This window comes from Rhinolophus ferrumequinum, chromosome X, assembly GCF_004115265.2.
Source record: "Rhinolophus ferrumequinum isolate MPI-CBG mRhiFer1 chromosome X, mRhiFer1_v1.p, whole genome shotgun sequence".
In the NCBI taxonomy this organism is placed as follows: domain Eukaryota; kingdom Metazoa; phylum Chordata; class Mammalia; order Chiroptera; family Rhinolophidae; genus Rhinolophus; species Rhinolophus ferrumequinum.
The window spans coordinates 63770058-63781460 of record NC_046284.1 but is presented as its reverse complement, the minus strand read 5'-3'; positions in this window follow the sequence as shown (position 1 = coordinate 63781460).

Below are 11403 nucleotides of genomic sequence, written 5' to 3'. Positions count from 1 at the left end.
CAAACACTGGTTATGAGAATGCTCAATGATCTCAGGGAGAACTTCAACAGAGAGCTAGGAAGCATAAAAATGGAGATGGAAACCATAAAGAAGAACCAATCAGAAATAAAGGATACAATAATGGAAAGAAAGAATACATTACAGGGAATCAACAGTAAATAAGATGAAGCAGAGGATCCAACCAACGATGTAGAAAATAAGGTAGCAGAAAACACCCAACCAGAACAGCAAAAAGAAAAAAGAATCCAAAAAATTGAGGAGAGTTTAAGGGGTCTCTGGGACAATATCAAGCATACCAACATTCACATTATAGGGGTACCAGAAGAAGAAGAGAGAGAGCAAGGAATTGAAAACCTTTTTGAAGAAATAATGACAGAAAACGTCCCTAACCTGATGAAGGAAATGGACATACAAGCCCAGGAAGCACAGAGAGTCCCAAACAAGATAAACCCAAAGAGGCCAACACCAAGATGCATCATAATTAAAATGTCAAACGTTTAATACAAACAGAGAATCTTAAAAGCAGCAAGAGAAAAGCAGTTAGTTACCTACAAGGGAGACTCCATAAGCCTGTCAGCTGATTTCTCAACAGAAACTTTGCAGGCAAGAAGGGAGTGGCAGGAAATATTCCAAGTGAAAAGCAATGCCATACAAGCAAGATTGCTCTACCCGCAAAGGCTGTCATTTAGAATTGAAGGACAGATAAGGAGCTTCCCAGACAAGAAAAAGCTGAAGGAGTTCATTACCACCAAACCAGTATTACAAGGACTCTTAGAGGGACTTCTTTAAGATGGGAGGGGGTTAAGGATGGGTAAAAGGGGAAGGGATTAAGAAGTACAAATTGGTTGTTACACAGTAGTCATGGGATGTAGGTTATAGAGTAAAGCATACAGTCAATAATATTGTAATAACTAGGTATGGTGCCAGATAGGTACTAGATGTATCAGGCTGATAGATGGGAATGGGGTTGGTGGCAGGGTGAAAAAGGAGAAGGCATTAAAAAATACAAATTGAGGGGCCATCCCAGTGGCTCAAGTGGTTGGAGCTCTGTGCTCCTAACACCAAAGGCTGCCGGTTCGATTCCCACATGGGCCAGTGGGCTCTCAACCACAAGGTAGCTGGTTCAACTCCTTGACTCTAGCAAGGGATGGTGGGCTCCGCCCCTGCAACTAAGATTGAACACGGCGCCTTGAGCTGAGCTGCTGCTGAGCTCCCAGATGGCTGAGTTGCTTGGAGCGCATCCTCTCAACCACAAGGTTGCTGGTTTGACTCCCGCAGGGGATGGTGGGCTGTGCTCCCTGCAACTAGCCACGGTAACTGGACCTGGAGCTGAGCTGCGTCCTCCACAGCTAAGACTGAAAGGACAACAACTTGACTTGGAAAAAGGTCCTGGAAGTACACACTGTTCCCCAATAAAGTCCTGTTCCCCTTCCCCAATAAAATCTTAATATATATATATATATATATATATAAACTGATAGTTAATACAGTATGGGGAATATAATCAACAATGTTGTAAAGATCATGTAAGGTGCCAGATGGGCACTGGACGTATCAGGGGGATCACGTCATAAACTGTGTAGATGCCTGAATAATGTGCTATACACCTGAAGAGCTGAAGTAGAATAATATTGAATATCAACTATAACTAAATATATAGGTATGTGGAGTCACGGGATGTGGAGTACAAGATAGGGAAGATAATCAATGGTATTGTAACAGCTATGTAAGATGTCAGAGGGATAGTAGCTTGGGGGGTGGGTTATCACTTTATGAGGGGTTTAAATGTCTAACTATTACGTTGCTTTGTACACCTGAAACTAATAAAAAATAAATAAATAAAATAAAAAATGAATTAGTATTGGTAGAAATAAAATATAGTATTAATGTTACTTTATTGTCTTTATTACTTTTGTTTAATCTCTTCCAATTCTCATTTATTTTATCACAAGTTTGCACTGGAGAGGCAGGCTAATTGTCCAGAAGCATTTCATCTGAGAAACACCTGGATGCCATACCAGTTGCCAGTCTGTTTTCTTTTAAAGTTAGTACATGTGAGTAACTTCTGGAACACAATTGGGGATAAATAAAAATCTCTACTAAATGCATCATATTATCTTGGTGAAAGTGTAAATTAGCTTTTGAAGAAGAATAATTGACTTATTTAAAGTTTATTATGACTCTCTTATACCTTTTTCCTGAGAACTATTTCCCCAATAAATTTCCATGAATTATGGTGCTTTACATTGAAATATTCTTGGGTTACATAAAATACTTTCAGTTCTTCATTGTCTCAGGTCACTTAAATGTTGGGAATACTGCAATAAAAAAGAAGGCAATATTTTGTGCCCAGTTCATGGCTAAAAATAGATCTGTAAAGAGTTGGCAAATTCATCTTTATTTAGGGGTTTAAGATAATCCATAAAAATTCAGCTCTATAATAGAAGAAATTAGATGTTTATCCAGTGCAAACTCTGACTGCAATTTCCTCATAAGTACTTTTAATTTAAAAAATTCCTAAAATGAGGCTTTGTAGAAGGAGAATGAATATTCACAATGATTCATTTATTTTTTTTTTAAATAAAAATTTTGTGAGCAAAAGGCAAGGATTTGAGGATGTAAATAACACCAAATCTGCCATGACATTTTAATATTTGTTTTTGAAAAATTAATATCAGTTGATAACCTATTCCACGGTAGGGAAGAACACAGAATTAAAGAATCACATCTCTAAATTCATGTAATACTGCCAAAAAGTAAGAGAATGGATAAGGTAGACATTCTGAATACATGCCCATTTCTATGGTTCCCTCACTATATTATATGAGGCAGTGAAGTCCAACAGAGAAATAATCAATGTTCACTTTCTAAAGTTGAGCAAGTTGCCTGTTTCTGCTTCTTATAGTTCATAAACACAGAATTAAAATTTTCTTGCAGCAGTAATATCTTAAAGGCAATTTCATGGCATGGGTAAATATCAGAAAGTTTAAATTCATAGTATCACTTTGAAAATGATAAACTTGATCAGTTCTTTATACAAATTAATTTGTATATGAGATCTATGTAACCCTGGGGTATAAATGAACTGATTAAGAAAATCCATAGTCCTTCAGAGTAATGGTCTACAAACATTATAATTTTATACCACATCATTTTAAAAATTAGCAAGCAGCCCTGTATATGTACGTAAGTATGTATACATCTATATTAATAATTATATGCATGTTCTATTCTACCAATGTTATCAATTGTAAAATATAAACAAACAAAATATCAAAGACTGAATGGCATATTTTTGTTTTCACTAAAAATATTAATAATAAAATTAGCAAAAACATTGGCAATAACGATGACTACAGTATAACTATATTAGCAATAACATACTTAGTGACAACAAAGTGATTGAAATGTGATAAATCTTATTAATCATTGCTTATATCTGTAATGTGGCTGACTAGAGGTTACAGTAGTGGTTTTTCAGCTCTGCTCTTCTCTTAATATTTTCTTGTTACTTTACTGATATCTGCAAGGCATTGTTACTTTTGGAGGGCTCTTTTTAATACACGTGTCCATTTTGTAATGGCTGCTTTAATTAAAATAAGATACTAGAATAGGCTAATAGAATAGTGTGTGTCAACTATAATTAAAAATATTTTTCTTTAATTTAAAAAAATTGAAACATTAAAAAACTGATACTATAACAGGTAAATCCACTTATATAAGCACATATAATCTGACAGGTTATACATGTATATAACATTACAAGTTCTGACAATTAAGTTCACGAATTTGTTGCAATGATGTTGCTAGCCTTTTTGATATCAGAGGGATTATTCATTATTGAATTTGTACCAATGAGACAAACAGTTAACCAAGTTTATATTTTGGAAGTGCTGAAAAGGCTGTGTGGAAAAGTTCAACAAAAACGACCTGAAATTTTTGCCAACAATTCATGGCTCTTGCATCACGACAATGCACCAGCTCACATGGCACTGTCTGGGAGGGAGTTTTTAACCAGTAAACAAATAACTGTTTTGGAACACCCTCCCTAATCACTTGTTCTGGCCACCAATGACTTCTTTTGTTACTGAAGATAAAGGAAATATTGAAGGAAAGACATTTTGATGACATTCAGGATATCAGGGGTAATATGACAACAGCTCTGATGACCTTTCCAGAAAAGGATTTCCAAAATTGCTTTGAAGGGTGGACTAGGCTCTGGCGTGGATGCATAGCTTCCCCAGGGGAGTACTTCGAAGTTGACCGTAGTGATATTCAGCAATGAGGTATGTAGCACTATTTCTAGGATGAGTTCGCAAACTTAATTGTCCGACCTCGCATGCTGTAAGAAAACACATTTCCTTTGCTACCATTTCTGCCTTGGGGAGCTATAATTCTGACCTCAGCATGCTATAAGAACCATTAATATCAATCATCATAGAATACATTAGTAAAAACTAATTACTTCCTTATTGTTTAGATAAAGATAAATAATATTAGGCTGGTGCAAAAGTAATTGTGATTTTTGCCATTATTTTTAGCCTTTTTAAACTGCAATTACTTTTGCACCAACCTAATATATATAATTGTCTACATCTCAATAGACCTTAATGACACTACACTTTGAAGTCACTTCTTAAAACATTTTCTGCCCACTTAAGATTTTCTAAAGACTTAGATTTGGGATCTAGTTTTTTTACTTCAATTAATCACTGATTAAAGATATTGTGTGCACCTGAAACTAATATAATATTGTATGTTAGCTATATTTTAATAAAAATCTTAAAAAATATTTTAACAAGATATTTTGTTCTCTTTTTAAAAAATATTCTCAACAATCCTGTATTATAGGTATAATTATCATTGCAATTTTACAGATCAGAAAACTGAACATCAGACAGATTAATTTACTTGCAGAGGTCCCTTAGCTAATAACTACTGAGCTGGATTAGAACAAAATCTAATTCAGAGCCCATGTTGTCAAACACTATACTATTCTGTCTCTTCATTCGGAAATTATCCAGCAAGGAATTGGATAAATTCATACTAAACTGACATATATAATGCACGTTGTTATAATAAAAATGATAATAATATTCTTAACACTAAGAAGCAATCTTGACCATGTATTTATTATGATAAGTACTGTACACAGTTCTTTACATTTATCATTTCATTTTCATTACATCCCCAAGGATTGAGTACTCTTGTCTTAGTCAACTTGTACTGCCATGATAAAATACCATAGAGTAGGTGGCTTAAACAACAAAAGAATTCGTTTCTCACAATTTTGGATGATAAAAGTCCAATAGAAAGGTATCAGCATGGTTGATTTCTCTTCCCAGCTAGAAGATGGCTGCCTTATCTCTGTGTCTTCACGTAGCAGGAGGACAGGGAGAGAGGTGGAGAGAAAACTTTGTGGTGTCTCTTCTTATAAGGGCACTAATCTCATTATGAGGACCCCTCCCTAATGACCTCATCTAAATATAATTATGTCCCAAAGGCCCTGGCTCCAAATATAATCACATTGGTGGGTAGGGTCACAGTTCAGTTCATAGGAACTATTATTCTCATTTTACAGATGAAGAAACAAATCCTGAAGAGATTGAACAACTCCCCTACAGTCACTTTGTTTGTGAGTGGTCAAAGCATGGACTTGCATGCAGGCAATATGAAGATGTACTGCAAGGTTCTATCGAAAATAGAAATCAAGAACTCATAGTTTTGCTGTAAATATTGTAATTATTTTAATGGGATCTACATGGTACTCCCCTTGAAACAATCAATTAATTTACTGCAATGAAAAGCATTTTCAAGAAGGTTATTTGGCATCTTGGGAAAAAAATTCATTGTTTAATTAATTGAAAGTTTTACTTTTGAAGGGGTTACTTTTACTTCCTGAAAGCTGATTGCTAATATTAAGTATTCAGCCCATGTAATATGTTAAAATGTGTAGTACATTAATCATATCTGTCATTTTGAATACTAAGACTCTTCTGGGTAATCTTCAAGGAGAAATCAAATGTAATATTTTCCAGTGATTCAATCTGGCATTAATAATATGGATTATATGTCAGTTTTCATCTGTGCCAAATAAAAATGGGAGAAACATTGACTCTACCTTTTAGCAGAAGATCCAGAAGCAAAGGTTAAATGCTATTAGAGTTATTATAATGGAAAACACAATTGAAAGGACTGGGTATAATCTTATGCTATGCTCAAGATACTCAATTGTATTTAACAAAATCACTAATTCAGTAATAAACCCAGTAGTTTTTTAATTAATTTAAATCATTGTAAAATTTGAAAATTACAATTTTAATAAATACACAATTTTGTATTAGAAATTAAACATTTTGATAAATAGGAACTATATAACCTATCCAAATTATAGCTCTTTTGAAGTAAATTTTATAACCATCTGCCTTCCTTTCACTCTTTTAAAAAATACTTTTCAAATGTACATGTCTACTGCTTGGCTTCTTGAAACTCATGAGGAAATGCAAGAGGATTAGTAAGAAAAGTGATTCCTTTAATAAACTAGCCAAAATAATGGTCCCCCAAAATGTCCATGTCTTAATCCCTGGAGTCTATGTATATGTTTCCTAACATGGCAAAGGGATTTTATGGTTGCAAATAGAATTAAGGTTGCTAATGAACTTACCTTAAATAGGGGGATTATTCTGGATAATTTGGGTGAGCTCAAAGTAACCACAGGGTCCTCAATAGTAAAAGACTACTGCAGAAGAGTCAGTGTCAGAGTGATATATGAAGACTCTACCAACTGTTGCTAACTTTGAAGATGAAGGTAACTATCAGCCAAGGAATACAGATAGCATATAGAAGCTGAAAAAGTCAAGGAATCAGATTCCTCCCTAGAGACTTCTGAAGGAATTAAGCCCTGCCAACACCTTGATTTTAACCCAGTGCAACTGATTTTGGACTTCTTATTTCCGGACTTTAGGATAACAAATTTAGGTGTTTTGAGTATCTACATTTGTGATACTTTCTTACAACAGAGGAGAAAACTAATACACTTATGATTTGAAAAAAATCTGGGTCAACTGTTCAATATTTTAGCAATTTTTTTTTTTTAAAGATCAGCTGTTTGATATTCTAATTAAAATTATAAATTCAGAATATTTCAATATTTATAGTTAGGTGACATCAAATATACGATGTCAGAAAATGTGCAACTTAAAGGTTTAAATGTAACTACAATATTTTAATATTATGAAAAAGTAAATTATATTTACTAGACATAGCACTATGCATGTTTGGTGAAAAAAATCACATTTGTGCTGTTTTTATTTATTTTTTAACACATAGTTAAAATTTATTTTTCTTGTAATGAAAACTTTTTTTATTAGCTTCAGGTGTACAAAACAATGTAATAGTTAGACATTTATAACCCTCACAAAGTGATGACCCCTCTCTACTACCCCTCTGACATCGTATATAGCTGTTACAATTCCACTGACTCTATTCCTTATGCTGTACTCCACATCCTGTGACTATATATGTATGTGTGTATATATGTATATATATATAAAATTATAGTTGGCATTCATTATTATTCAGCTTCAGCTTTAGGTGTACACTGCAGTGGTCAGACACCTACATCGTCCCTGAGGTGGTCTCCTTAATGAGACAAGTGTCCATCGGATACCCTATAAAATCTTTACAACATTATTGATTACATTCCCCAAACTGTCTTTTGTATCCCCGTGGCAATCTTGTGGTTACTGATTGTGCTTTCTAATCCCCTCACCTTCTCCCTCATCCCCACCCCCCTCCCATCTAGCAACCCTCAGTTTTTCCTCTATATCTCTAAAATGATTATTTCATGGATCATTTAGGATTTCTTCCTCATAGGCAAATATTATGTCACCTCACAGTCTATTTTAATATATTGATTCAAAGAAGCCTAGATCTGTCTTGGTATATGCCCTCCCTCATCACACACACACACACACACACACACACACACACACACCCCAGCCCTTGCATACCAAGTATACCAGAACTTTGACTATCTCAAGGAATTCTCTCTCTAGTGAAGTTATAATTGTCACTCATAACACAATGTCTAAATTTAGTCACATCATCCAAATGTAGATTAAATATGAATTAAAAGAATATTTTTTCTTATTCATACTTTTTTTGTTCTCTCTCTCTCTCTCTCTCTCTCTCTCTCTCTCTCTCTCTCTCTCTCTCTCTCTCTCCTTGTCACTTCCCCCAAATGCATAGACCCTTATCTTCTCTCTTGGTAGCCAAGGATCCTGAGTTAGTTAGACAACAACCTACTTTCCTGCTCTTTTCTCCCTTCCAAATTTGCCAAAAATATGTCTTATTTCCCCAGAAATCTACTTACTCCTTTGTGATTTAAGTTTAATTAGGTAAATACAAATTTGTGTAACAATTTTTAAGTGTTCATTTTGAAATAGAATGTGAATCTGCATGTTCAAGGATTTTCAAATATAGATTCATTGAAAGACGCAAAGAAATGTTTAGTGAAGTACCCTGTGCCTTTTACCCAGCCTGTCCCTAATGCTAACATTTTGCATAATTTTAATGAACAGTACTTGGTTCTGAGTATTTTCTCTTATGTTGTCTTCTAAAAGTTTTAAAGTTTCTCATTTTCCACTTTAGTCCATGATGATTTTGAGTTATTTTTGTATATGGTGTGAGGGTTAAGTGAAGGTCCCCTATTTTTGCCTATGAATTACTTCAGCACCACTTGTTGAAGAGCTATCTCTCCTCCACTGAATTGCTTTTGCACCTATACCAAAAAATCAATAAAAAAAATTTTAACTGGGCATATTTATGGAGGGTCCATTCTATTCCATTGATCTTTATGTCTATAATTAACACCAGTACTAGCTGTGTAGACTACTGTAGCTAATGAGATGTTTTAAAGTCTTTGAATAAAATCAAGTTTTATTGCTTCAACTATTGCTCTGGGTAAAGATCACTTTTTGCCACCAAAGAAAAAATAACAATTTGAAAGAGAAAGAAACAACACCCCTACACACACACACACACACACACACACACACACACACACTATACCACAAAGTTCCCAGCCATAAATGGCAGTATTCTCTTTTCAGGTAGCATACTGATAAACACTTTTGAATTGTATAAATATATTTACTTTTCATAATTTCAGTTCTTCTTCAACTAACAACCAACACACCAAACACAATTTCCAAACATTTAACAACGAAAATTTTTCCCAAATTTGATGAATTCCAATTTCTTTTTTTTTAAAGATTTTTATTAAACTATAGTTAACACAATATTATATTGCTTTCAGGTGTATATCGTAGTTGGTCAACATTAATATACCTAAAAAAGTGATCACCATCATAATCCTAGCAACTATCTGACACTGTACCATGTTATCACAATATTATTGACTATATTTCCTATGCTGTACATTATATCCCCATAACTTAATTTGTTTTATACCTGGAAATTGAAACCTCTTATTCCTCTTCACTTTTCCCCCCTTTATAAAATTTTCAATTACAGCTAACAGTAAATATTACTTTATTTTAATTGCAGGTATATAGCATAGTGGTTAGACATTATATACTTTAAGAAGTAATCCCCCTGACTAGTCCAGTACCCACCTGGCCCTATACATAGTTATTACCATATTATTGACTGTATTCCCTACACTTTACATTACATCCTCCTGACTATTATGTAAACACCAATTTGTACTTCTAAATGCTTTCACCTTTTTTTACCCTGCCCCCAACACCCCAATAAATCTAGTACTCACCTGACACCATATGTAGTTATTACAATACTATTGACTGTATTACTTATGCTATATCCTACATCCCCATGACTACTTTGTAACAACCAATTTGTACTTTTTAATCCCTTCCCCTTTTTCACCCACCTCCCAAACCCCCTCCCATCTGGCAACCATGAAAATGTTCTCCGTATCTATGAGTTTGTTTCTGTTGTGTTTGTTTCTATGTAGGGCTGCTGTCGTGCGGGGTGGCCTGCGGGGCCTCTGGTCCCGCTCTCCACATAAGAACGCAGGATATGGCTAGGCCAAAAAGGAACACCCACGGAGCCATAGGTAGGGGAGCCATACCACTATAGTCTCACTGGAGGCTGGATTCACACGACGTGGGAGCTGCTGTCCGCTTTCTGCCAACTGACTGACTCTCTCCTTGACTCTTCCTAACGCAGTCGCAGCAGTTATATTAGTGGCCAATGGTTCAAGGGTTACAGCTGACGGCCAACTAGCCACAGCTGACGGCCATCCACTACCTGAGCCAGCACCTTTCCACGTGAGGCCGAGAGCCTGGAAACTGCTCTCTGGGGTTCTGTCCCCACAGCTGCTATGCCTCTCGGTCTTAGTAGAGTGGCCTTATGTAGAAGGTATCCTGTAGGACACTGGCACAGTCTCCCTGGTCACTTGAGCTAAATGCTCCAGGTGTGTTCCTTGTGTGGGTTGTGTGTGCCCTACGGTTGTAGTTGAGCCTTGGTTGCTGTTTGCACATCAATTGGAGGGATTGACCGTCAGCTGATTGGTTGTGAGGACTGGCCGTGACTACAGTGGAGGAATTATAGTGCAGAAGTCAACCCTACAGAACAGGATTTTCTTTAGCAGGGCTCTAGTGCCTGCCCATTTTGCCCTTTGAGGATGTCTTCCCTGGAGGTTGCCCGGTGATGCTCTGGCTTCATTGAAAGCAAGCCAACATCCAAACCAGTCCCAGGGCCTCCTAGGAGGGGTCTCACCACAATCTAATTTCAGCCACAGCCTGTGCCCTGCCTCGGGCAACCTGGCATGAGCCACAAAGCAATATGCAGATGGCCGCCACCCATGCTGGGCTTGGAGCTGCCTTGAGAGACCAAGCCACGAACCAAGTCCAGCTGTCACTAGCTGGGCTTAGGGCTGCTCAGCCAGATGTATGAGACACACCGAAGCAGCTTGGGTGTACCCGAAAGTTGGAAATGGCAGGGAATAAGGGGGAATGAACAGTGTCAGCCAAATTGATTGAGACTCAGATATGTTGGCCACCTCCATCTGAACACTGGGAGGGTTGAAAACTCAACCAAGAAACAATGGCTTCCACCAGTTTCTCTGTCAAGGAGAAAGCTGCCCCTCTAGCCCTCACCCTGAGGCCAGACAATTTAGTTCCTCCCCATACCTATATCCCTGGTGCCTTTTGAGCTGCTGCCTCAGCACTGGAGCTCAGAGCCAGTGAGTCCATTAGTGAGCAAGTCCATGTGCGGTCCCTGTAAGAGGAGCGCCTGAGACTGCAACCGCCCTTGTCTCACCTAGCAACAATCTCCACTGGTTTTCACAACCTGAAATTATGGGAACTTCTCTCCCTGGCACTGAAACCGTGGGCTGTGGAGCCTGGTGTGGGG